We start from the raw sequence: 27,970 nt of genomic DNA, 5'->3' as shown, positions 1-27,970 counted from the left end.
AAAGAGAATATGTATGTGTTATTGATGATTCCTTGTCTCACCTGGGTGGTAAGAAGCAAAGGATAACCACAGTTCCATTTGCTCAGTGTAAAAGCTGATGTTCAAGAGGGGATAGGTGTTTTCCTTACAACCACATGTCCACAGCCTACTGAGAAGGAGCAGAACTGGAAAACAGAACTTAAGAATTCCACTTTCATTTTATTTTTTTCCAAATGCGGCAGACAAAGTTTTGTTAGGGAGAATGATAAGCCTTTTCCATAAAACAATGCACTGGTGACACAAGGTAATTGCATGGTGACTGGGGCACACTGCTAGCACACAGGAGAAATTGCATGATACCTCTGTGATAACTACAGTAACTCTAGTTATCACTACCGTATTATCTCCTGATAACTATATAATTAGTTTGTGTCATCAAAGCACCCTAAACGTATGCCTGCTTCAGCTACTCTGATAGAGAAAATAAATAAATAAACTTTTCTGCAAGGGGGGAAAAAAGCTAATGAAGAAAGTTGCCAAGAACAGATATTTTGTAATCTGTGCTAAATCTCTGCTGGAAAACATGAACAGTAACGAAGCTGAGAAGACAGTAAAAGAAATTCGGGGCAAGGTGCCAGACGCCCAGACGGAAGGAGAATGTGGACCAAAAGATTGCGACAATCGGGTAATTATGGTTTATGAATTTCAGCTTTAATCTGTAGTTCAGTGAGTCCTGATTAAATATCTGTTAAACACAATTAAAGTTTGTTTTTGTATTTCACCGTCTTGATCAGAATAATTAGAGACTGCGTGTTTCATGTCAAAAGTAGCAAGAGGAATTTTAGTGAATGAACATCGTTTTTAAAAGCCATTTGTAGCACCAGCTGTTGGCATTATTTTATATTTTAGTGTTATCAGCAGAAAGATGGTCCTCTGGATGCTGAGTAGTTTCCAGCAGGACAAGGATGTGATGCTGTTATGATGGGCCTGTGCGGATGAATCGTGAATGTTGGAGGGCGAGTGTTCACGGAAAACGCTGGGCAAGGGAGACATAGGTCAGAGAAGTAGATGTTTTCATTGAGAGAGGAAGGAAGCCAAAGAGCTAGGAAAGAGAATTTCTCATAGTGTAATTATTCAAGTTAGCACCTGTGGGTACAAGTTAGTTTATTGAGACAAGTTGAATGCAGTGCCTGAAGCAAGAGTGGGAGAAAGCTGTGGCATGAGAAAGAGGTGTTTTGGTTGGTCCTCAAATAAGAATGTGTGCCTTAAACTCCCCTAGAGTTAATAGGAGGGCTGAAAGCACTTACCACATTAGTAAGTCTTTGACTGAGAAAAGCAGTATGAATTCTGCAAAAAGGATGCATTGAAATTTGAGCAGGATTAACTAAAACTAGGTTAAAAGGTTCTTTCAACAAACTTGTGTCAAAAGATGAAGAGCTGTAAATTATTAATTCTTTAAATATTATGAAGCTATTTGTGAAAATATCTTACCAGCTTACCGTGGTTTGACATTTAAAGTATTGATAACATATATCTTGTTTGATATGTGAAATTTGGCTACCTAGAATATTTTGGTTCATGTGCCATATAAATAACCTGGCCTTCAAAGAAGTCCGTATCCTATTCCAAAGAGCCTGTGACTGTTTCCTGATGTGAGATGTTATTAAACTAAGGACTTTGGGGATCTGGAGGAATTTGAGATTTGTATCTGCATAGGCTCTACTGTACAAGTATTCTTTTAAAGGAAGAGGGATCGAGAGGCAAAGGATAAAAAGACAAACAATTCCAAAAACAATACTTACAAAACCATTTGGTGTAAACCAACTGAACAACTCATGGGGGGGAGAGGGAAAGGGGGAGGAGGTGGGGGGGGGGAAATGAGGGAGGAGGTAACAAATTGTACAAGAAATATACCCACTGCCTTACGTATGAAACTGTAACCCCCTCTGTACATCACTTTGACAATAAATAAGTAATTACTCAGAAAAAAAATCTTTAAAAAAAGGAGGAGGGAAGCAAGAGGGTCAGAGTCAGATAAGAAATAGTGATGGAAGCAAAGGTCTAAGAGGGAAATTTGAAGATGAATGCTGTTTTTAAGATAGAAGAGGGAGCCATGAGCTACAAAATGCAGGCATCCCTTAGACATCAAAAAAGTCAAAGGAGAATTTTGCATATAGTATACAGAAAGAATGAAGCACTGCCTGCTTAGATCTTCTGACCTCCAACATGTAACAAGTGTATTTTTTTTAAAACACTTAAGTTTGTGGCAATTTGTTACAGCAGTAGTAGGAAAATAATAGTCTATATGAGTCTGCTTGACAGATTTGGTATCTAATTAAAAGTACATCTCAGTCTGAGAAAAACAACAAACTTCTAGGAATTTAACCTTTCAAGCCTCCTTCTTCCAGGCTTTCTTTGTGCCATCATTTGCAAGTACCTGTTATGGTAAAAATTAAGAAACCCTATATAGTGTAGAACAAAATTAGGTCATGTTCATTCCTCCAAGCACTATTTGCCAGCAGAACTTTCTACTTGAGTAGAAATATTGGCAAAGATGGAGAATCGTAGAGTGTGGATAATTTCTCTAGCAACAATAGAAGTTAACATCTGAGTATGAACATTTAAATACTTTTGACCTACAGAAACAGAAATTTCATGTGACTCTATATAATAATCTCATTTAAGCTTTTAAGTTTCTTGATGAGATTCTAAGACCAACGTTATGTTTTACTTAAGATTCATAAACTATAGAGTCATTAAGGGATTAGAGTAAGGAAATGCTTTATTGTCAACTGGACAAATGAATTTTAGCAGATTGAAGAATGCAGATGTGTTGTTTGTGTGCTATTCTAAACATGTGACAATATTAGAATCATTAGGAACTCTGAATGGAAAATGGGCAGCACCAAAATATACAAAGACTGTGCTTGAAATTTGCTACCTGGAATCTTTTTATGCAAAATATCGTCTAATATGACAGAGGAAGGCAGAATCACATAGTGCTGAAAGATTTAGATCTGGCATCATTCTGGACACAAATCCTGGTTTTATACCACCTGCTAGCAAGTTAAAAAAAACTTCTCTGTACTTCTCTTTCTTCCCATTTCACATAGATGTAACCATGTTATCTAGTTCATGGACTCTGTTGCAGATCGAATTAAATGGAATAGTAAATCTAAGACACCTAGGAAGTAGCCCGGCACAAAATGAGATGTCAGTAACTGTTAGCTGCCATCACTGTGGTTATCCTCATCATTATTGATCAAAGGGTAGCAGACGCAACCTTACAAAGGAAAGTGGGCATCGTGTACAATTAGTTACTAAATTTACAAAAACTTAGAAAACGTTCCTTCTTCTAGCAACATAACATCTTCAACAGTAAAATCCATTCTTAAGTCTGCTCTTGCAGGTTCACAGATGCCCCTCTCAAACTTATTATAAGTGGGGGTCTCAGATTAATTCTCCATAGTTAATTCTGTAACATAAGAAAAACACTGCAGAACTGACTTGAGATCAGAATTGTATAACACATGTATAACTAGATTTTTGCAATCATCATTAATATATGCTGAATTCTTGGCTTTTAATTAATAAAACTAATACTTTTGTTGTTAATGTGCTAAGCAAGTACCTATATTCCTTTAAAGCATTTTGTGGTATGTTTTAAAAAGCACTGAGATGAAGAGTGCTGCTATTGCCTTTGTTTGCTGTTCTTTTATTAATCATTTAATCATTCATTCAGCAAATATTTGGTGAGCCCCTGCTATTCCAGGGATCAGAAATATAGTACTGAGCCAGACTCACAAGGTCTTCCTTTCTTGTAGAACTTTCTAGTTAGAAGAGATAACCAGTATACTCTGAAGAGTAAAATGAAGTAGATAAAAGTGTATCCTAAAAACACATAGGAGGAGATAGCATGCGACCGAAACTTAAATAGGTTTAGAAATTAGCTGTAGGAAAATCATTTAGGAAAACTAAAATAGCAACGTCAAAGACCCTTAGAAAAGATTAAAATAAACGAGACATGTGATTTATGAAAGCTTAGTGAGCGAGAAGTATGTTGGAAATGCGGTCAGAAAAGGGGCCAAGAACTAGACTGCACAGGTTTCTTGGGGAGCACTTACTCTTATTGGTTGTAGTGGGAAGCCATTGCAGATCTTGTATAGTAAGATCTGATTCTTATTTAAAGAAACTATGAACATTGCCATATAGAGAATGGGCTGTAGATGGGCAGAAAAGGAATCAATCCCTTTCCAACTGATAGTTTTTAAAACCTAAACATGACAGCAGGTCATATGGAAAATGTAAGGTGTCTTCTGTTAAGCAATCAAAGGACTTGTCTATGAAATGCACCATCTCATGTCATTGGTTGTGTAGACTTGTGTTTGGGCCTAAACATGTTTTTCCTAAAAGGAAGATAAAGGAAAATATGGACACAAGGTGACAATGTTTGTAAATGAAGTGGTGCTATTTGGGGAGGTAGGAGGACTGCTGTAGGAACTGGGAATGTCATCTATAACCAGAAACCTCGGGGTAAGGGAATTATTGAGGATATAGACCCATTTTATTAAGGCTTCTTACAAATCCTCCTCCTCTGTTTATGGCTGAAAATAAAGGAGAAGGAAGAAATTTCTATTATGTTTAAGGTATTTACCAATGGAATTACAAGATTAAGTAGGGGAATAAATATTAGTTCATTTTTGTGACAACAGTGAGTTACTGATATTGCTTGGAAAAAAGTTTAGTCCAATTACTTTGCCAACCAATTGAGATACTTTAATAAATGGTAAATTTTAATAAGCACAACTAGGAATAATAGCCTGTATAAAAATAGTGACGCATTGTTAGCTATTGAAAATTTATTTTCACTAATAAACTAAAAAATTATACTCAACACTGCTCTATGATTTTTATAAATAATTCAAATGAAAAAAACTATGGAAATATATATATATGAAATATAGCTAGACAGTCATTCAGAAGGAAAAGGAGAAGAGGAATTTCTGAGACTATAAGTTAGAGCTTCAGTGCCAGTATAAAGAGATAAGAAATTTCATTAGGGTTAGGGGTAACTGATCTAAAGTAGTTTTGGATTTCGTTATCACAGTTACTAGAATGACCTTGCAAATTATATTTCCAGGAAAACACAGACATAGCAGTACACTATTCTAAGTGATAGTAGCTTTATTCTTTGGCCCCCAAACAATTAAGTCTTATATAGCAAAATATATTGCTGATCCTTAACCTATTAAGCTGAATTTAAATGAAAGCTTAACAACTGGTTATTGTTGTTGTTCTTCCTGCTTTCTAATGGAAGTTGAAAATTCCTGTAATAGAATTTCCCATTCCTCAGATTCCCTAGGTCTTCATAGTATTTTAAATATTTCTCCTCCTTTCAGCTCCCAAACTTCCCTTCCTCTAGGGAACAGAATATAAATCACCCTATCTAAATTTCAAGAATGACTATTCCCATGTGAAATCATATCAAAGCTGAGAAGAGAATACAGGGAACTCTTAACAACCAGTGCAATTCACACCGGCTCATCTGCTAACTCCTAATAAAACTGGCTGTTAATCTTCCCTGATTTGTCTACATCTTTCAGGTAATAAAAGTGTCTAAACCATAATGCATTCTTTCAGTGAAGATAATCAGGTAACTTAAGACCTCTCTGCTCAGAGACACAATGTCCCTTTGTATCCACTTCTGAATTGGATTGGCACTTTTTAGCTGACTCTTTACAATGAAAAGCATTTTGTTTAGTTCACTGTTTGATTTTTATTATTGTCTTCTAGAACATCCTAGTTCTCAAAAAGATTTTCCCCCCATAACATTATACTAAGAGCTTCCAATCTCATTACCTCAGTGGGTGTATTTTTATCAATTATGTATCTTTCTTTTTCCCAGGGGTAAAAAATCTAAGTCTTACTATTAGAAATAAAATAATAATAATAATAATATTGTGAATACCAAAAACATAGTTAAGTTAGGCAAAGTCCTGAAATGACAAGGGAACAGAGAATTCCTAAATGGAAAAGCCTCTTCTAACTGTAATGACTTCGTAAGGGTTATTCTTTGAATAGGAAATCTTCTTAAAATGTTACTGTAAACAACTTGGCTTCCTTTACTTACTCCAGTTCATATAGGTTGGGAAACCGTCTCCATACACGACTAGCTGCTGTTTGGTGATTAGGAAGGATTCTGTATACTGAGCAGGACCTCTCAGCATCTCTTTAGTTTAGGCTATCTCTATCTTCATAAAAGTAGAAAGCATTTAAAAACTTGTGATTTTTTAGGAGTTGGTAGCTCACACCTATAGTCCTAGCTACTCAAGAGGCTGAGATCTGAAATTCAAGGCTCAGAGCCATCCTGGGCAGAAAAGTCCATGACATTCTTATTTCCAATTACCCAGAAAAAGCCAGAAGGGAAGGCATGGTTCAGGTTATTAGCATACCAGCCAGGAGCAAAAAAAGCCTGAATGAAGGCCCAAGACCCTGTGTTCAAGCCCCAGTACAGACCAAAAAGAAAAACAAAAAGAGGGATGTAATTAAACAGTGTAATTAAATCCCAAACCTGATTTACTAAAAACTAACTGCAGTTATTAAATGTTTGTTGCTACTAGTGGAGTTGACAGAAAAAAAAAAGAAAATTCACAAGTACATACAAAATAACACTGCAGAAATATGAAAAATATGGTGCCTCTTCTAGAAGCTAAAAGCCCTGAAGCTACAGCACCAATACTAAAACTAAAGGAGACAGGATAAAGTTCTGGAAGAAACTTTCCAAGAGCATTTGCCAGCATCTGACCATTCTACAGAATGCAAAGAGTCCTATCACCTAAGGAGATTTGATAGAAATAAGGTAAGAGTTGGAAGATGGGGAAAACTCAAACACAAATGTCAACATTGGTTAGACAAGGAAATGGGCCTTTTTGGAGGGTCTTGACAATCAAGAGTTCATTTATTCTGTACACTGCTCCTCTTTTAATCCTTGTAGAAACTGTGTGGACAAACCAGGAAAGGAAGAGAAGCTCAAAGGAAGGAAACAAGTGCTAACATTTCATTAGCACACTTTTTCTGGTTTTGTAAAAAAAGAAAATTATATTAAATTATGTTATATCTATTGATAGAGGGGATTAAAGGGGGGAAAAAAAAACAACAGAAGAAGAAGAGTGGAAGGTAGCAACACCTATGTTATCTCCCAATGTATTTTCCCATGCTTCTGGCCCAACTTTCAGTTTTAAGCTGCTTAAATTCTTCTCATTGAAGAACTGAGACAATTACAGTCAGCAGAGTCTGCGGCTCCCTAACCTAGGCTTTCATGTATACATGGTAAACAGCCACTTTAATTTAGTGAGTAAGCTCCAATCTTTCATGAGGCACATACCCGCCCCACAGAAAACCGATCAATTTCTGCGCTTGGCAGTGGCATTCATAAGTCCCCTATGGAGCATTATCCCATGCCTGAGGGTCATTACTCTCCCACAGAAGCACTGACAGTTGTGATGAATGGTGGTACCTGGGAAGAGAAGTGTTGAGATGTTAAACAGATTACATTTTCCTTATAACAGAGACCTTAGATCACATCTTAGACTTTCTACCAGTGTGGACAGTGAGGATAGAGTCAGACCACTCACACACGAGCTGGTGAGATCCAGGTGTAGGAGACATTCCTTCCAATGGGGACAATGGGCTGGTTTTGCATCCTGTCCTGCTATTATGCGTGCCGCAAAGCAATTGATGATAGCTATGTATGGCTGCTGAGGTGTGAGGATGTCAGCAGGCGTGAGACTCTGTCCATCACCATTATCTACAACAGCACTCATTACCTGCCAGCCAGTAAACATCCCATTTACACCATCTGCAATGAATTAAAAAGTGACGAAAAGAATCAGGATCAGTTTGAGTTCCAATATGATTGTCAAGTTCATTTTCATCTCCAGAAGCCCTTTAGTTCTTTGAGAGACTTTATGGGAAAATTCATGAAGAAGAAACCCAGGAATAGCCTTGCAGGGGCTGATCTGATAATTGTCAGATTTTTAAATCAGAATTTTACAAGTACAATTAGCTTCTTCAATTGTGAGCAAATCCAGGCCTTTGTTCAAATTCCTCTTTTCTGTTCTTCCCTTTCTCTCATTTTCTTGTGAACTGGAACTGGGAATCAATGTTTCATACTCCTAAATTGATCCTGCCTACACTAAAAAAATATTTCATAAGAATATATATTTCAGCATAAACTCTGAGGCAAAGCTGCCACTATGTCCAGAGAGAAAGTGATGATTAGTTTCTAATTTACACATGCACTGATTGCTTTGGCAAGTGTGAATTCCATGTCCTTCAGTAAGGTTCTTTGTAGCTGTCCTTACTTGAAACAGTTGTTGGAGTATTTAAAAGATACAGAGGTCCACTGGCACTTAAGACTATTTAATTTCTATATAAGCAACCTAGATTTCTGTTCAGATTACACATCTGGGCCATCCAGTGATAAAAAAGTGGAGAATAGAAGATCAAATAGAGGTCTTGTATACAAACCACATGAGAAACTGCAGATGGATTTGACATTTATTCTTGTGCATCACCTCTATTAGTAGAGTCTTCCTTTCCCTTCATTAGCCTCCCATCAATTGAAAAACATTTCAGCCTTACCTTGAAGATGAGGGGAGGTATTGGGTGTTGCCCGAGGTACTGTTCTGAGCAAAGAGACCAATTCTGAAATGAGGATTTTGAAGATTTGCCCTTCTGAATCTAGCCCTGGCTATGCAGTGGGATTTCACTCCCCAAAAACCCATCTCTTCCTCCCACAAATTGCCCTTGTGGTAGTAACATAGGAAGGAGATTACATATTGCCTCATCTTCTTACAGAGAAAAGGACAAGTGCTATGGGAAAGCTTTGTTTCTTTTAATAATTTCAGGCATCCCTTGCCTTCAATATTTCACTGAAGTAGTCCTTGGTTAGCTTTAGAAAGACATTCTCGTGAGAGGAAGAAGCAGAGTAATGAAAATGATGACTTCATCTGGAAAGGCTTTCTAACTGAAAGGGATAAACGAGCTATGACCCTCGTCCCCAGATCTGTGAGGCTTACAAAGATAGGAAGGAAGTGTGAAGCTGTGACGACCTCATCAATATTTCGCTTGGGATCCTATCCGTGTGGTGCTACCATTTGGCAGGAGACATCATTTTTGTCACAAGCTCATCTGTATGTTTGTAGAGGAAAAGACACAAATCTCTTGGTAGAAGATTTTTTTTTGAGCTGCTGTTTTCATGCTAGAATAAGGAAGATAAATTGTCACATTGTGGGAATTAGGAAGCTTTTTTGCAAAACTCAGCAAGGGAGTGAATAAGTTCAATTCTCCTTCCTCTTCTCATGTGCCCAATCCTGAACAAGTATGTTGTCATATTAATTCCACTAGGACAAAGGTAATTGTTGTTGGGCCTTATACAACTTCAGAAGCCTAGACTTTACTTCTCTAGGAAGAAAGCCTGGTTATATTTTAATTATGTCAGTCCTGAACAGTGCATTTTCTAATTGCAATAGAAGAAATGTGTCAGTAATGTTATAGCATATGATGTTCATCTTTGCTGATACAAACTGGACCTGTGAAATAATGAGATTGAGTTAGGAAAGATATAATCCATCTCCACAGCATCAGAATAGAAAAGCTCGATATACTTTTAGTTGATGTACACGTCTTATACCGATTTTTATTTCATTAATTTGTGTATGATGAACAAAATACTTTAAAAATTAATGAAAATGAAAGGCTAAGTATTTTGAGAAGTAGAACTCAAGTTATAATTTCAATTATTATATCTTCCCTACAAAATAACACACATACCACAAACTGGGGTAAATTGAGCTACTATGCCTGAGAATTACTTATCAATGTATTATGCAATATATCATATACTTACAGAGAAGCAAAATAGTGGCTCTGTGTGTGTGTGTGTGTGTGTGTGTGTGTGTGTGTGTGTATACCAGTTATGGTCTGGGGCTTGAGCTTAACACCTAGATGCTATCCTTGAACTATTTTGGAAAGCCTAGTGTTCTACCACTTGGGTCTAGTTCCATTTCTGGCTTTTTGGTAGTTAAGTGGAGATAAGATACTCATGGACTTTCCTTCCCAGGCTGGCTTCAAACCATGATCCTCGTATCTCAACCTCCTGAGTAGCTAGTATTACAGGTGTGAGCCACTGGCACCCAGTTAAAAATGCTAGATTTTGAAAATCTCTAGTATATCACAAATACCCACTTGCTATAACCAACTTATGGTAACCTTAGAATAAGTTGCCTTTCAAGTCTAAAGGCCCTATTAAACAAACGTGAGATATTACTCCTAGGGGCCCTCTTTGTAAAATACATCCCAAGAAGATACTAATTTTATAAAGCCACTTGGAGGATACTTCTTGCAATTAGCCATCATTAACAGTACAACTTGTACTTGTGTGAATTCTTATAAAAAGTATAGTTAAAAATAATTCTGATAAGCATCATTTTATATAGTCATATATGCATAGCTATTGACCCTTCGTGGTCCTCTTCTAAGAACATCCTCCTTGATTCTCACTGTGTTCATGCTTAGAGTGTTGTTTAATTAATCATGTCCAAATGTAATTATTTGTCTTTTGCTATCCAGTGATTAAGGGGAATTACAGAAACAGTGGGACAAAGGGTGAACTAAGATATCAGTGATACTCACTAGATACTATGTTGGAAAGGAATGTTACAACTTAAGGAGGAGGGGGGATGGGGGAGTAGGAGAAAATGAGAGAGGGGGCAACACTGTTCAAAAAGAAATGTACTCATTACCTTACTTATGTAACTGTAACCCCTCTGTACATCACCTTTACCATAAAGTTTAAATTAAAGAATAATTCTGAGACGCTGGAGACTGGTGGCTCATGCCTGTAATCCTAGCTACTCAAGAAGCTGAGATCTGAGGATTGCAGTTCAAAGCCAGCCTAGGCAGGAAAGTCCATGTGATTCACTTAACCCCAATTAACCACTAAAAAACCAGAAGTAGTGCTGTGACTCAAAGTGGTTGAGCACTAGCCTTGAGCAAACATAGCTCAGGGACAATGCCTAGATCCTGAGTTCAAGACCTATGATGGGAAAAAAATTCTAGGAATATGTCACACAAATATAATAGTTCTAACTTAACATGATCACAAACCTTAAGATATAACTTGGTAATAAAAAATAGAGTGGAGCCCTATTCCTTTTGTCTAGCTTGTCTTAATCTACTAAACATAAGAAGGTTTTAAAAAAAAATTAAAAGATTGACTTGCTGGTATAGTGGTCAGTGGTCACATCTGCAGCAAAGACTTTCTGTGGGAGCTCCTAAAGCTCATAACCATAGAGCGAACTATAATTATATTGTTTAGAAAACTGTGCAAGAGAAAAAGTCTCTTTTGACTTTACCATTTCCCCATTAATTTGGGGCTGTTTGGAAATAGGCCACAGAAACATTTACTGGATCTTTGTAACTTGTCTATTATTTTAATGATTCTAAAGTAGAACTGATTAGCACACAAGTGAGAGAGTTAATACAAAAACAAACAGGAAAAGTCAAGAAAAAAGTTCAATAAAGTTCAATAAAAGGTATTTATTGTTCAATAAAGTTCAATAAAAGGTATTTATTGCTCTTGATATCATCATCTTTTTCAACTAGATTTCATAGCCTTGATGGACTAGTGCTAGAGAACTTCGATAGAAATAAAATTGTGAGAAAATACAGGTAAATATATGTGATTGTGAATATGTACCTAGATATATAGAAACTTCATGTTTTTAGCTGGAATGGACTGTATATAGGATTGAAAGTATTCCTAAACAAAAGTGGAGCACCTAAAATCCTAGCTACTCTGTAGGCTGAGATTTGAGGATCTCAGTTCAAAGCCATCCAGGCAAGAAAGTTCTTGAGACTCTTATCTGCCCCCTCCCCCAAAAAGGTGGAATTGGAGCTTTGGATCAAGTGATAGAGTTCTAACCTTGAGTAGAAAAAGCTAATGGACAGAACCCAAGCCTGGAGTTCAAACCCTCATAACAGCACCAAAAAATAAAAGTGTCCCTAAACAATAAAGTGTCTATGAGCTTTATTTCTTTAGAAACCATACTGACACTTTCACAGAAACATCTGAGTCACAATCAGGGTAAATTTGTTCATATCTTCACATCTGTTCATATCCTTTCTGACTTCAAGCAATATGCCTTACAGGTAAGGAATACTTAATGTTTATTGACAACTATTATAATGGCAACTTCACAATTTGTAAGAATAGAAACTGAAATATTAGGAAACATTTTTCTGCATATCTTTGGTTCCACACTTCTTCACTGCATAGTGTGCATATGCATGTGTATAGATATATACATATATGTATATGCATGTATGTTTGCTCATACATACAGATTGGGAATGAGAGGGAGAGAGAGAAAGAGAGAGAGGGAGATCTGATCCCTATCTGACAAATGCTATCTGCTTTTAAAGGTACATCCCAGTGCCTCTACTTTTATAAAGCCTTTCTGGCTTATCTCTCTTCACTTCTACTGTACAAGAAAACCCATAGATTTTACTTGCTACAGGTTTTTCTATCTTATCTAGCCACTCCAACAAACTTTATGCTTTTCTTTGCAAAATTATTGCTTAATACATACCATTGTAACAGTCTAATTAGCCCATTAGATGTGAATTGCAAAAGTGTAGAATTTTGGTCCTGCACCTGGAGACAGAGTAGCTACTCAATAATATTGTCACCCAAGTTGAATCTATTTCATTGTGAAAGGGTTTTCCATCTCAGAATTTTTCATATTACTTACAGAACGATAGACTTACAAATAAAAGCATCACAGTTCAAAATTAGGAAGACAATCCTAAGTTTTTGTCCTTGTGAATCTATAAATCCTCTTTGTCTCATACTCAGGCATCTTCTCCAGATACTCTTTTAAAAAATATTTTATGCTTTGTACTTTCAAAAGATAACTCCAATTTTGTTACTTTAAAAAAAAAAGTAGAACAAATCGACAAACTGAAAGAAAATAAAGAGATCGATAATCAGACCAGAAAATAAGAAATTATGTCTTTCTTCCTTCTGGGTGGAAGATTTAAAGACAACTCCCCTGTCCCAAGCATTACTCAGAAATTAGAACAACACACTTTTTGACTTATTATCCCCAAAGCTTCCTTTATAAATGAATGGTACGCTTGTCTGGCATCATGATTGTGCACAGCTATAAACAAATAAGCTTGCAATTTAGACTTCAACCCATCCACAGTGAATATGAATTAGTTTCGTTAACGGATGTACTTTGTGCAATTCATCAAGCAAACTATGGAAAAGGGATGTTAATAAAATTGACCACTGAGTCAAAATGCACTGAGGAAATGTTTTAATTGTACAAGAAAAATAGAATTGAACATGGAAAGGGAGAAAAAAAGAATTAGACGATAGAATTATATCTATTTCTAGAAGTAGAAAAAACTATTTCATGGGAAGGAAATTGTGGAATCATGGTCAGAAAGACAGAATAGTATAAATGATGAATACAATAGTTAGAAGTAATAGCTCAGATATAAAGTATTCTTTTTTTTTTTTTGTCAGTCATGGGGCTTTAACTCTGGGCCTGGGCACTGCCCTTAGCTCTTCAGCTCAAGACTAGTGCTCTACCACTTGAGCCACAGCACCACTTCCAGTTTCCTAGTGGTTAATTGGAGATAAGAGTCTAACCATCTTTCTGGCCTAGACTGGCTTTGAACCTCAATCCTCAGATCTCAGCCTCATCAGTAGTTAGGATTACAGGTGTGAGCCATTGGTGGTCTGACTAAAGTATTCTTTTTAACTGATAGGTTCACCGAAAATCTGTAGCAGCATCAGTTTAAAAAAAATAGGCTAGACTGGCAGTGTCTCATGCTTGTTATTCTAGCCATGAGATTCTATCTCCAGTTAGCTAATAAAAATGATAGACTAGGGGCATGGCTCAAGTAATAGAGCACCAAACATGTGTGAAAAGGCCAAGTGGGAGAACATGGTCCTGACTCCAAGCTTCAATGCCAGCACCAAAAAAATAAATATAAATAAAAATAAAGATACCAACTTGTAACCCTTGTGAAATTAAACCAGCTTGCAATTTTCAGGAAAGAATATTAAAAGTACTATTATTAAAGAAATGAAAGAAGGGAGAGGCTCAAAGGAGGACATGATACATGTTTATATTCTAATTTTGGCACCATTAGCACTTGTATGGTTTGGTGGAAATTACTGTGTGAAAGCCAAATTTCTGTTTACAAATGAGAAAATGAGACTATGGTGGAAAATGCATGAATTAAAGATATGAGGAGCCATTATGGTACCAAAAAATAATATCATGCTACAGAGAAAAACAGCTAATAGATATACATTTAACATGGTTTTGCAATTCAATTTGATATCGGGAAAAAAAGAACTAGAAATATGGCAGTAGAATTAAGGCATATGCTTGTCATATTTTGCTAATCATACCCAATACATAAGTTAACCTGCCTAAGAAAAGGTCTCATTTAAAGTTATAAGAAATAGTCATTGGAATTATCCAAAATTTGGAGTAAAAAATACTACTTAGTTTAATAGATGTTTAGTGGTGCATCATAAAAGGACATGCCATTTTCTTGAGTTAAGAGGAGCATCTGCCATTGTATAGAATGGCTATAGAATTGTCATTCTTGATATTTTCTCAGTAGCCACAGGTCAGAAATAAATATAGTAACATCTTGGTATATTAAGAGGCTTTCATATGTTTGTTTATTTCTTTGAGTGCTTTTTCCTTTAACTACTGAGAAGTTATTTTCTTACACATGACTAGTTTTCTGCACAAGAGGTTTTAGTTCTTCAAAATTATGAAGAAATTAGATTGCTATGTCCATTTTTGTGCTTCCTGTGCTTTCTATTAATTTTGAGAACTAGCTCACTATGTTTTTAAATGTTGATATTCTTTTATATGCTTAATTCTGAGACTAATTATCTCCCTGGGCTTCACAGTTCCTTAGTTGTAAGTGGTATGGAAGCAGTGAGATGAGTAAGAAGTCAGTACTGAGCCCATCCACTGTGTACCTGAAGCAAGGACATGCAAAGACCACAAGCCCATGGATTCCTACACAGTGCTCTGGGAAAAATAAGCGTGCTTCCTTGCTCCTTTGTCTCACAAACATGAACAAAGCCAAACTACAAACTAATTATAGTTTTGATGCTAAAGCCATAAGGCCAAAATTGGAGTGAGGCATAGAAACATATGTATCTCTTCCAAGGAACTCATGGTCTTCCATCCAGACTGATCTGTGTCAAAATTTAAACTGACTATAACCCAAAGGCATCTCTCCCACTGGCTTCATCTAAATACATAAATGCTAGTTGAGATAAAACAAAATATCCAAGTATACTAAGAAAAATTACTCAATTTTAAGTTGTGTTGTGAAGATATATCTACCACTAATCAAAGCACTATTATGTCAGTTATCTAGGAATTATAATCAGGAAGTTAACATAAAAGTAAAAATGCGTTCTTTAAATAATATCACAAAAATTTAAACTATTTTCCATTCAGAGATAGTATTTTTTATGTTTCTTTATTGTAAATGTTATAGATAGTCTTTTACATACCAGATACATGGTAGAGTCTAAGTAATAGTTGTTTAATAAATAAAGAGTTGATAAGCCAGGCACTGATGACTCACAGCTGTAATCCCAGATACTCAGGAGGTTGAGACTCGAGTATCATGGTTTAGACAAAGAAGTCTGTGAACTTCATCTTCAACTAGCCACCAAAATGCTGGAAGTGGAGATATGGTTCAAGTGGTAGAGTGCTAGCATGAGTGAGAGGCCCTCAGTTTAATCTGGCACAAAAAGAAATGGAAAAAAAATGAAAGTTTCAGGCTGTTCTATAACATTATCAAAAAAGAGGCATTGCTTCTAGGTCTGTGTATCTGTAGTTTACAAAGGTAAAAACACACACATACACACCTGCAATCATTTGGTTATCTCATCATTGACCATGGGTATCTTATACTCCAAGCATCCATTTCCTTTTCCAATTACTGCTCCTAGTACTTTCTTTCCTTAAGTTTCAGCACTAGGATCATTTTAAAAATCGTGTATTCGTTTGCTGTTCATTTCCATTCAGGCAGTCACTACATTCTGCCAGTACTCTCCCAACAATACCTCTTCAGCTGTCTACTTTTTTCACTTTATTTTCAGGGGCTCACAGTGAAACTTAGGGTGGCCTCTGTTTCTTTTCTGACCATTAGCAATAGGCAGCCCTTCCCTCAAGCTAGTTTTACTGGGCTATCTTTTGAATTATCTACAATAAATATCCCCACCCATTATTTTCCACAGTTCTTTTCTTGGCCTTGGATTTTGTACTTCTATCCTTAGACAAGATTAAAACTCAAGTTGCTCATCTGGCTGCAGACTCTGTCTACTACCAATTATTCTTCTTGGCTTCATCTTCTTCACCTTGAAGGCCTCCATCAACTTTTGTTTCTCCTGTAGTAAATAGAACTTTGCTTAACATTTTCACAATCTCTGTGAGCCAAATAATTGGACTCATCATGTAACGCCATATACCTTCAGTTACCCCTGCTTTTTCATAATCCTATTTTCTGTGTGGTAGCCAAGTCAGTTGTTTGCCCTTTCTTCTTTCCATACCTCTGTTTGTGTTGTTCCCCCACAGCCAGGATCCTCCACTCTCTCCATCACTCCCTTCAAAATTTGTTTTCTTATTCTATTTACTACATTGAAGCCATTGCATACTTTGTATATATGTCCCTTGTGTTTTGATATATAATCTTCACAAAGTTTTACTTATGTAAGTTTTGTTTTTCTCTGACTCCCAGCAAGAAATATAAACCTTTTCAGGTAGCAGAAGAATCCTTGTGGAATAGATTTCTCCAGTTACAATTCTTTCAGTGTATACTGTCTTCTTCATGACTCACATAACAACTAGATAGCAATGAAACATTTAAATTCTGCAGCCCATATTTTTAAAATATATGTATATGTAATCACATGTTGCAAAAAGACTTACTCTGTATCCATTGTCCAGACAAGGAGCTTGAGAATATCCAAAAGACAGGTAAAGCATCAGGACTCATGCTGACTGTTACTGTTGGAAGGTCTTGATGTTTTCTACCATGTGGAGAAGTCAAAGAACCCAAGTTGTCCAGCCAAGCAAGACTTCTCAGAGGCAGTGGGCCAGACTCACCATTTAGTAAAGGAAGATTGCCAAGTGGTTGTTGTAATAATCATCAAATCAGTTTTTCCTTAAGTGAGCACATCTGATGAGCATCCTCCCCTAGGCTGCACTCTGAAGATATAAGTACACAACAAATCACAAGTGTGACTCAATCAAATGCCAGCGACTGAATGGCTCCAAAAACATCTATACCCACCACTTTACACTGTGCATAGTGTACCAATTTTCTCTGGTTGCCAGCCTAGTGTTTGAAAATTAAGAGAGAAAGAAGCCATCAGATTTTTTTTCCTGTACTTATGGATCTCAAAAATTTAAGGTTCCAGAGTGACAACTATTATGTAAAGAAATCTTCTGGGGCTGGGGATATAGCCTAGTGGCAAGAGTGCCTGCCTCGGATACACGAGGCCCTAGGTTCGATTCCCCAGCACCACATATACAGAAAACGGCCAGAAGCGGCGCTGTGGCTCAAGTGGCAGAGTGCTAGCCTTGAGCGGGAAGAAGCCAGGGACAGTGCACAGGCCCTGAGTCCAAGGCCCAGGACTGGCCAAAAAAAAAGAAATCTTCTGACCCTGTGTTAGCTCACCTAATACAATCTGATGGAAACACATGGGCTAGTTCAGGGAAAACAGTTTTAGGGCTAAAGAAGACTTAGAATTAAATTTTATATCTTACTCCAATGGATTGAAAGTCTTTGAGAGTATATAGAAATGCTTTGGAGAGCCATGAATTAAAGAACTATCTATGAAGATGGTTTAGATCTAAAATTTGAAGTGGCCATTACTCTAACTAGACGCTTGTATTATCTTCTCTTAAGTATCTGAAGACCCTCCTCCACTAGCCTGATGAGGAGAAACAGACTATTGAGAAGTCCTTGTCCCTGCTATGGGTTATTAATGATAATAACACTTTCTCTGTGTTAATGCTAATCTCCAAGTCATTGCAAGGTAAATATTATCCCCAGCTTAGAACTGAGAAAATCGATGCTTTTAGTGACCAAGTGGCCAATGCAAGGGCCTGCAACTGGTCAGCAGCTTTGAGAAATACTCTGGTGTCTCGGGTACCAGAGCCAGACCTCTTAATCTCTCACACCTCTGCCTTCCTATTAAATAATGCAGTGTGTGAAAGTGTTTTCAGTCTCTAGAATGGTAGCTGGTATGGAAGACAGAGAGTCTTGGGAAGGGAAATTTTCAGATCAGCCTGACTAAGGAATACATGAATTTTATACTGAACATTCTGAAGGCTCTAATAGCTCTTTTAGTTATGTCCACTATGGCATCACAGAAGCCTTAAAAAAAAAATAAGAGAACTCTTTCTCCTATTTGACTGGTTTCACCAGGAGCATAAGTTCCTAAGGTAGGTTTTTCATCGTAACTATACAGAAATATGGATAAAGCCATCCCAAGGAGAAAGAGATCTGAGCAGAATTATTTTATTTCACTATATTCATCAAGTTCATGACCCATTTAGTAATTTAAAGTCCTGACAGGTTTCTTAAGGAAAGCCATACATACAGGCAAATTTTCTTCTAAATGTATTGATAAAACACAATTAATTTTTTACAGATACTCTCTTCTATATTTTGCTTCTTAGTAAATATAGTAAATGAAAGAGTCATCATCAGGATTTTTCACACAGCAAGGACCTACTCTATACATCAGAAAATTTAGATTTTAAAAGCACTACAGGTAATCTTAGTGGTTTTAGGGAATGTACATTTCACATAAAATGGATCTGTTCCCCCAAATCAATGTGTTTTTCATTGGTCTGTTTTCATAATTTTAGAAATGACTCTCATTGGCAAATGCTGTCATTTCAACAAGAAAGTATTAATTTGTAAATCAACACTTTTTAACACTGGTTTAAATAAACTATTTCAGAAAAGAAATTTAAATGGTCACTATTTTGAATTTAATTCGTCTCCATAAGCAGATCACTAAGCCTAATTCCAGCTGGTCTTTCCTTAATAGTATAGCAGATAAGTGTATGATTCATACTGTGAAAGCAGAAACCTGAACTTTCTTGTTCACTGCCTACCTAGCACAATGCCAGAAACATTCTCAACACAGACTCACTGAAATTATTTTGTCATCTGATTTTGTGCTGTTACTTGGAGTGAAAACGGAGATGTTTAAATTAGCAGTATTTATTCACTGAAATGTTTTATTCTTACTCTCAAAGGTAACGTTCATGAAAACCTTTTTTAAAAAAGACCTTAAAGTTAGTTAAGCTGTTATATTAACACACAGAGAGAGAGAGAGAGAGAGAGAGATCCACTACTTTTTTTTAACATAGTACTAGCAATTGAATTCAGTCCTCTCTTGCTTGCTAGGCAAGCCCTTTACCACATGAGTCACAGCCCCTGTCCCTTCATTTTATTTTGCTTTTGAGAAGGGTCTTGCTTTTTCCCAGTCTGATCTTGAATTTGCCATCTGCTGGTTCCATCTCCCAAACTACTGGCATTATAGAGATCTGCTACCTTGCCTCAATTGATTTTTTTATGACCATTGTAGTCTTTTTTGTTTGATTTTACAGTATGAACTGGATAAATACAGGCTGTTGTTGTGAAGAATCTCAAAAACATAAATCTTTGGATGTAGAAAGCTTAGGTTCTTGGCCTATAAGGGAAACCACCCATTTCTAGTAGAAATAAAATCAGCTAAAAGTTTTCTAGTCAATTTAGTAATCCTTAAGAAAATGAAATACCTAGAAGGCAAGCGGCTTGTTTCAAATGAAGTGCCTTACAGGTGAGCAACTTATTTCAAATCACAGGCAATCAGAGATAAGAAGCTGACACTTAGATCACTGACTCTAGTTCTGGTTCTCCTATGTGATATTCAGGTTGCTGGTCCAACTATTCCTTTGAAACCAGAGATATCTCTCTACACCATTGAATCATTGGATGTGTGTGTGTGTGTGTGTGTGTGTGTGTGTGTGTGTGTGTGTGTGTGTGTGTGTTTTCTCGTTATGTGTGTAAGGTTTTTGGTTTCAGTAATCATTGTCAATTGTGATTCATAATTTCTGTATAAACCTTTCTACTTTAAATCTTTTTGTTGAGCCCAGTCTACTGTTAGAACTCAGTGGCCCACTCCTGTAATCCCATTCAGGAAGCAGAGGGAGGAAAATCTTGAGTTGAAGTCAGCCTTAGAACGTTATTCAGATGTTATCTCAAGAAGAAAATACAAACAAAAGGCTAGAAGCATAGCTCAACTATAGTTCAACTGGTAGAGTCCCTGCCTACCTTGTTGGAGGATCTGGGTAGTTACCAGTTTACTAGAAAATACTGTTAAATAATTTTAAAATATGAACCTTTTGGAGAGGATTTGACTATTATTCTGAATAAATTTGATTCACCTAAACACTACCTATGTACCTTATTGACAGAGGAAATAAAACAAATCAGGTAGAACACATGTATCTTTTGTGTACCAGTGTGGTAGACTCCTATGAAATTATTGTTGATAAGGTAAACACACACACACACACACACACATACACACACACACACACACACAGAGTACTTTAGTTGCTTCCAGATTGGGGGCAGCAGGGGAACCCTCTTTCCTCACCTCCATTCTTCCTCCCAAGTAAGGAGATTCCTCCCTCATCTGTTGACTCCTTGGTTACCTTCCTAGGCTCTATGCCATTTGCCCACAATAGGCTTTGTCATTTTCCAGGATGATTTAGGAGTTTTTACTATGGTGGCACTTTAGCTTTAAGCCTTTATATTTAGCTTATAACTTTTTCTGAATTGCATATATCACTAGGATTTTTCAAGCACTTTTTCTATTTAAACACAAATGTTTCATAGATTTTGAGGACAGTATTAGTCATGTGGCAATATCGAAAGATTCCTCTAACTCATCTGCCTTCAGAGTAGCTGACATTCCTAGATGCATTCCTATATGGAACATATCTGAGCACTTAATAATACCCCATAAACAAATGCCTCACTTAAGTAAATGATTATATATTTTAAAAGAGAAAACATCTAGTTCCTCTGATAAAATAGATTTTAAATAAGTAATAATTAAATTAGTATTATATATTCTTTAATAGGGAAAGTTTGATATAGTTTTCAGAAACTCCAAAACAGCTTTCTAGAACTTTGGTTATATGTGTTCCTTCATGCAATATTTACTAACAGCCTTACAAAGTGAGTATTATTACTCTGAGCAAAAGATTTGGAGAGGTAGTTGTACAGGATTACACTGACCCGTCCTCATGAGACTAAGGCAGGAGGGTGAAGGATCAAGAGCACAAGGCCAACGTGTGCTACATAGAGACTCTGTATCAGCAATAATTAGAGAGAGGAAGTAATTTGCTGAAAGTCATCATGGTTGGTGAATAGCATTAATAGGGTTTGAATCTTTGTCTTCTCTTCTCCAAGGAGTTTGCTTTGCCTTACCTATAAACCTAAATATACAGTCTAGATTTTCTTTTATTAATTTTACATGAATATACTTTTTGATTTTTAAAGAAACAGGCCTCTTTATCACAGTCTATAGGTTGTTTGGTTTGTTACATAATGTTCGGTCCTTTTCCAGAAAATGAGTAGCTTGAAATTAGAAGTGAAAGGTTAAAAGATTTGTAGGGAAATGGGCAAATTCCTGAACCAAAATCTAGTAATAAATCAAGTGGAGCATTGTAATTTAAAAGAACAATTGTACTTTTCTACTATGGTTGATTATATTAAACTCAAAGCAGAATTCTACAAGTTGAGTACTAATCTACTCTGCTTTATGTTTTTCCCAAGGAACTCTACAACATACATTTAAGTTAAACATATATTGTACAAAGCCATTTGAGAATGTTATAGAAATGAGAAGGTAGAACTAGAAACTTTAATTTTACATTTTATGACTTCTGTGCAATTAGCTCAACCTCAACATTACATTAACTTAGCCTTTTGCATTTAATTATAGATATTGGGTTAAAGCTATGGAAGTTAGTATTTTAAGATTCCATTAATGGATGTCATCAAATTTTAGGGGTTTTTGTTTGTTTGTTTTTGCTTTGATAATCAAAAAGGCATTTAACCTGGACAAGTAAATAAATCCGGGATTCTAGAGATTAATGTGAAATCTGCTAATATATTATCCTCCTATTCCCTGAAAGCCAGCTAATCTGAGGCTGTATGCAGGATCTTACAGATAACAAAATCTCTGAAAAATACCCTAAGGTTCAGTCATTCTCTTTGAATTGTCACAGTGGCCTTGTTTCTTTAGTCTCACAGTGGGATGGATTTTAAACAAATGGAGGATGGAAATTCAAAGATAAGAGGAATTGACATAAAAAAAAAACCTAAAGGAATTGCTTAATTTGTAAACTTAACCTTGTATCATGATTCTTCATTAAGGATATTAGCTATACTGATTCAGTACCAAGCACAGGGGGCAAATGGGACAGAAAGGGCACTAACTATATTGAAGATGGCACTAGAAATTTGGAGGGCTCTTAATAATTAGGTACTTAAGCTCACCTAGAGAAGTGATTAGTGTTTAGAAGTGGAGATAGGGCTACAGGAACACAGATAAATTAGAATGGAACAAAATGTCCAGTTTGCCACAGTTCTTTTAAACAATCATAGCCTGCACAGGGAAGTGGAATTGCTGCTTCCATGTGTGGTGCTGCTCTCACAACCTCCTACAGGAGCTGGCCTGCTTAGTGCTTGCACATCTGATGACCAATGATACAGGTATAACCTGAACATAAGCCCAGGGCTTGCCTCAGACCTCTGTCACTGACAAATCATCTTCTCTTTAATAAACCACTCACCCTTCTGACTTCTCTAGTTTTCTGCTTGTGAATGAAAAGGCTTCCTCCTATGAAGATAGTAAGATTTGAATTATATTCCTTAAAGTTACAGTTTAAAACAGTTCTTAAACAAGAAGCCAGGAGATTTGGCACACAGTAGGGCTATAAGGTGAGGCAATACAAATATGGATAGATCATTGTGCTGAAATAGCTTGTAGTCTAGTGAGGGTTATGGGAACTGAATGTGTTTGTGCAGCCTAATAGACACAAAAGAATATGACATGAAGGATATTAGAATAGTGCAGAGGACAGGGTGATAGTTGGAAATGATGTACAATGAATACACAGTGTTAAGTAAACATTTTAACCAGGTATAGGTTAACCAGGTCACCACTTTAACCAGGTGTCATGATTCTTCATGAGTGATATTTACCAGAGTAATTCAATGCCATCAATAACAATGTGACCCAGTGGGAAGAGCACTGGAATAGGAGTTTGTTCCAGCCTTGCAGGTTATGACACATTAGCTAGAGTAGTGTTCTTTGTGTCTTTGTTTCTTTAGCTATAAAATGTGTGTTGCTTATGTTACAGTATATGCTGAGAACCAAAAAAAAAAAAAAGAGCTATCTGTATGGAAACTTCACAGTGCTGTGTAAAAATCTATAAAAAATGGTGGAGAATCAACGTGATTTAATGAGAGACTCAGAATAAAACCCATTTCACTAAGTGTCAAGTGACTGAAAGAAGTAAAACTTCAATGCATAAACTCTACAAACGATGCCTGTGAGTAAAGTTTTGTCAGGAATTGATATGTTCTCACCACAGACTAGCAGAATAATTGTGACTTTCCAAAATTATAATCTTCTGGAGCTAGGAGAGAGAAACTTCAAATTGGAAAGAGCCTGGACACTTACACATTAAAAAGTGACAGGATGAAAAAGAAGGAGGATTGTGCTTTTGCAAATGTCAAAATTTAAAATGCTAATAAAATCCAATAAACAGGATATTTACCATGGCTACAACAACTAGCAAAGGTTAACTTGGGCAAGGACTGGAGGCTATGGACAGCTCTGAGAGACAACAATGAAAGCACCCAGCCCTTAGATGAAGTTTATTCTTGTTGGCATGTGCTCAAGTCATGAACAGCTCCTTTCATAGACTAAACCTGAACATAATTATTATTTATAAGAGATTTGTTTAATGCACATATTATTTCATAGCTGCCTTGTTTTGCACAGAGGAAGTTACTTTTGACTCAAAGAGAGAAACAAACCATTCTTAGGTGATTTAACTCTAACAGTTTGAGTAAGATGATAGAATGCTCAGACACAAACAGGACCTGTCTCTCCACATCTGAGACAGAGAGCAGAATATTCAAACATGTGTATCTTGCACTTAATTTAAACTGTGTGGTTGGTTACCTATCTCTTTGGCAATTCAGTATAAAGTTTTATTACTGTGAAATAGAATAGGGTAGGGATTTATGTCACACAAAAATGAATTTCCATGGATGGGAACACACATGAAATAATTTAGGTAAGCAGTATGTCAAATGAAAATTTAAGATGTTAGAGCTGGTGGTGCAAAAGGAAGAAGCAGAGGGAGGAGGTTTGTGTAATAGATGATAAATATATCACACTGGGAAAAGAAAAAGGAGCAGCCTTGCTATAGGAAGTTATTACTAATGTTGAAGAATTGTGAAAAACATTGAAGAATGAATCGTAAGACCAAGAAATCAAAGCAACTGATTACACAGGGAATGAGTCTCATTTGTACGTCAAAGAAAAATATAACACTTAAAATAAATGTGAGCCCATATAATTATGCCCCCAAAATGAATGGAAACTATGATCCTGCTGTTTCTGGAGGTTCAGCTAGTAAGGACATTTTTTAAACTTTTCTTTTGCAGAGGTTACCAAGGAACCAGAATTGAGCAAAGCTCCTCTCACCTCTGCAAAAATCTTTTCTTTCCACTGATTACTTTTTGTTTCAAAGCAATCCCAATTGTGAGAAATAAAATATAAGAGTATTCTCTCTCATGGTTCCTTCCAGGCTTATAATGGAACTCTGGTATAATGGAAGGGTATGAAAAAAAAAATTCATCCTGCACTTCTTGCCTGTGTGAAAAAAATTCATAATGGTAGATCTGACACTGAGTTCAAATAATCCTATTTTTAATCTGCCTTTACTTCCCTGTCCTCAAGGCTAAACAAAAGTCTCAAGAGAATTGCTTAAAATACTATAGGATTTGGAATTTAATTAGTTAATTTCCATAAAGGACACAGACAGGAGAGAAAGCGCACACTTAATGCTTCTCAGTTGAAGTCATCCTCTAAGAAATGCCACATTAGAAAAGAGATTTCCCATGAAGCATCAGAAATTATATTTCTGATTATATTTATGGTGACTTCCAAATGCTCAGATTTTTGTCAGATATCCAGGATACTATACATAATACAGATCTACCCTTGTGGAACAAGGTTGGGACTGGACGTCACAAGTCAGGAGTTATGTTAGAGGCTATTGCTGGTGAAGACATAAACCTGAGTGAGATGAATCAAGAAGTTGTGAGGGGAAAACAATCCCAGAGCAGAATACTAGGAAATCCCGGTATTTGACTAGTGGGCAAGAAAGTGGTGCCAAAGCAAAGAGGAGAGGACTGAAAAGAGGAGGAAAGGAAATCAGGCCAGTATTGTTAAGGAAACTAAGGGTGAAATGTTTTAGGAAGGAGCAGAGGTGACCACAACTGGAAATGCCCATCATTTGGTTCAGAGGAAACTAATACTGGCATAGAGAGGAAAGTGGCAGAAGTGCATTGATCTATTTGATAGAATAGTTAATAGCTGGAACTTCATACTTGGTGGTAGAATCTCTATAACACTGAAAATATTTTTTTAAAGTTTTCTAGTTCTAGTATATCTCAATGTGTTCACTTATGCTTCCATTGGTATTATCTTGATTTTTAAAAATATTTTATTCGTATTTGAATTTGAGAGCATGGCTGTTAGGCAGTACACAAAAATAAATTGAAAAGCTATGGTTATTACAATGTCAGTCCATATCAAAATTAAACACATCATCCTTATCATTCTACCTAAGTAGAATAAGACAAAAAAGAGAATGGTTTTTAAATTAAAACTATTTTTATAACAGTCTACAATTTCCAAACTAGAGTTTTGTGAGAAATGAGCAAAATACATGTCTGTCCTCAAAGACCTTACATATAGCAAAGAAATATCAACACAAGGTGGAAAATCATTGTGAAGTCAACATAAATATCTTATCATAGAACTACCAATCTTAGGTTTAGAAAAGTTCTTAGTTAAGATAATATTAGCTCCTATAATACATAAACCCCCAATTCTCAGTGGCTTAACACAAGAAGTTTCTCTTGCCCATTTAAAAACTGGTTAATGATTCAAGTTGGTAGAAGTTTCATTATCTTTAGCACACTTTTTCCAGTGCCTCTTTGACTGACAACCAAACAGAAGACTGGTCAAGAGAAAGATGGATGATTACACAGGAACTCCTACCATGTCTTACTTCTACCAATATCACATTGGCCAGAATGGGGTCACAGGCTGTAAGAGATCTTCAGAGAAGGCCGGGGAAGTGAGTTTAGCTACATGCCTAGAGGTCAGGGAGGGACTAATGGGTAGGATTTAGAATTAGGAGCAATGGAAGAATGCTTGAGCACGATGGGTGAAGGAAGTTTAGCTTCTCTTGTCAAGTAGGGCTCATAATAAGGACATTTAGTTTTCAATATAGTCCCTTAACACTACTGTTCTCACATTTGAGAGTATCCGTCTGTTTCAGAGAAAAACTACTGCAGTGCACAGCAATTTACTTAGCAGATTATTATACTTATTAAAGTAGAGAGGGATCACAGACTTTCACCTTACAACCCCTTCATTTCATAGGTATATAGCCCAGGGAGATCATACGGTCTAAATTTCCCAGTGAGTCATTGTCAAAACTAGCACAGAACCTGGGCCTCGTGGCTTCCATTCCCAAACCTTTTCTGGGATGAAATACAAGGATGAGCTTTTTATTCATCACTATTATGCTAAAATAACTGTGGAGTTTCATTTAAATTATCTTGGTCTTATTTTAATTTCTATCTTCATACTAATGAGAATCAGTCATTGCGGATCTAAAATTTGTTCTATAGGTATGACTATAGACCACATTGATAAATGCCATGTTTTTACTCTAAAGACGAGTAAATATGCCTTCTTTTCCTGGCATCTCATGTAGACATTTTATGTCCAAATACACGGAACAAGCACAGATGAAATCAACATGTTTGCTGTTATTCTTTTATATAAATTTTAAAAGAAAAAGAGAACAAAAGGTGAGTGATGAGTGAGTTGCATGGCTGTAATTGAGTTTGTGTTGCTTTCATTGTTATAAAATTTTAATTGGCATAGATTCTTAAATGTATATCAAAATGCATGTCACTGCTTTTGTACAAAAATAAATTTGACTTTAGAACACATTTTCTTTAGTGAGAATGAAAAATTATCTCAGAGCTTTTGATTCTCTACTTTTAAAAATCATAAGGTCATTTTTTAATTAAAAGATAAAGAAAAGTACTAAGTGTCCATGTACTAAAATCAGGATAATCTAGTAACAACAACAGAAAAAATGGTATGAAGGGAAATACATGACCCATCTTCAGAATAATTGGTTCAAGAATGACTTCTTTTATAGTTTCATAAAACCCACTTCTAGGAGTCTCCCATCAGAATGCAAAAAAATGAAAATTTCAAATTCTTCTAAACTTATTCATTTAAATTTCAATAAAAGACTTATTTCCTTCTACTAAGTAGTAGGTCTCTTATTTGTTACTGTTCTCTTTTCAAAACAATTAAGATGAAAAATGTGGTCTACCATCAGTATAAGAAGCCAGTTATATATATTCATACTAATTATAATATATAATTTTATAAAAATATGTAATATCTTTTAATATTATACATTATTTATATAACATAAAATATGCAATATATAATTAC

General features: G+C 36.1%; 1 protein-coding gene and 1 long non-coding RNA gene across 27 annotated transcripts in view; one reads left to right on the top strand and one right to left on the bottom strand.

Moving 5' to 3' along the window:
* Zbtb20 (zinc finger and BTB domain containing 20) overlaps positions 1-27,970 on the top strand; it is a 748,243-nt gene that overhangs the window by 506,864 nt on the left and 213,409 nt on the right. The window lies entirely within an intron of this gene.
* LOC125351713 lies at positions 132-27,849 on the bottom strand. Its single transcript, XR_007211002.1, has 3 exons — positions 23,798-27,849; positions 10,031-10,036; positions 132-1,081 (listed from the first exon to the last, which is right to left on the bottom strand). It is a non-coding gene; the product is annotated as an uncharacterized LOC125351713 (long non-coding RNA).

The sequence above is a fragment of the Perognathus longimembris genome, chromosome 5 (assembly GCF_023159225.1).
Source record: "Perognathus longimembris pacificus isolate PPM17 chromosome 5, ASM2315922v1, whole genome shotgun sequence".
Taxonomy (NCBI): domain Eukaryota; kingdom Metazoa; phylum Chordata; class Mammalia; order Rodentia; family Heteromyidae; genus Perognathus; species Perognathus longimembris.
This window is presented reverse-complemented; position numbering and strand designations above follow the sequence as displayed.